The sequence below is a fragment of the Sinocyclocheilus grahami genome, unplaced genomic scaffold, assembly GCF_001515645.1.
Source record: "Sinocyclocheilus grahami isolate Dianchi unplaced genomic scaffold, SAMN03320097.WGS_v1.1 scaffold655.1, whole genome shotgun sequence".
Lineage (NCBI taxonomy): Eukaryota > Metazoa > Chordata > Actinopteri > Cypriniformes > Cyprinidae > Sinocyclocheilus > Sinocyclocheilus grahami.
Genome location: NW_015505834.1, coordinates 326,928 through 327,835, shown reverse-complemented (window position 1 = coordinate 327,835; position 908 = coordinate 326,928).

Sequence of the window (908 nt, the reverse complement as noted above, 5' to 3'; positions counted from 1 at the left end):
GATTACTGGAACCATGTCCTGTGGTCTGATGAGACCAAGATAAACTTATTTGGTTCAGATGGTGTCAGGCGCGTGTGGCGGCAACCAGGTGAGGAGTACAAAGACAAGTGTGTCTTGCCTACAGTCAAGCATGGTGGTGAAGCAACCTGTGAAGCTCTGGTGAACTCCATGTCTAAGAGGGTTAAGGCAGTGCTGGACAATAATGGTGGCCACACAAAATATTGACACTTTGGACATTTTCACTTAGGGGTGTACTCACTTTTGTGGCCAGCGGTTTAGACCTTAATGGCTGTGTGTTGAGTTATTTTGAGGGGACAGCAAATTTACACTGTTATACAAGCTGTACACTCACTACTTTACATTGTAGCAAAGTGTCAATAAAGTATAATAAAATACTAACAAAAATGTGAGGGGTGTACTCACTTCTGTGCGATACTGTGCGTGTGTGTTATATATATATTAGTTGAATACTATTTTGTTTAATGTTAAATAATATGAAATTTTACATATAATTTTATATAGTTTATTATTTGTAAAAAGGCAATATTATATACACGTGTGTTAATATTAAAGATATATAGTTAAATATTATGCTTGTTTAATGTTAAATTTTATTAAATATATTAGTTTTATATATAATTTTATATAGTTTATTTGTAAAAAGGCAACATATATATATATACACACCCACACGTGTGTGTTAATATTTAAAAGAAGATATACTGTATAGTTAATGTTTATATATAATGTTAAACAATATGAAATCTACATTTTATATAGTTTTACTATATTATATTTAAAAAAAAAAAAAAGATGATATTCTGCAAAGATATTTTAGAATTTGACATTGTTACAAAATATTTCTATTTCGAATAAGTGCTGTTGGGCTTTCTATTTAACAAAGAATC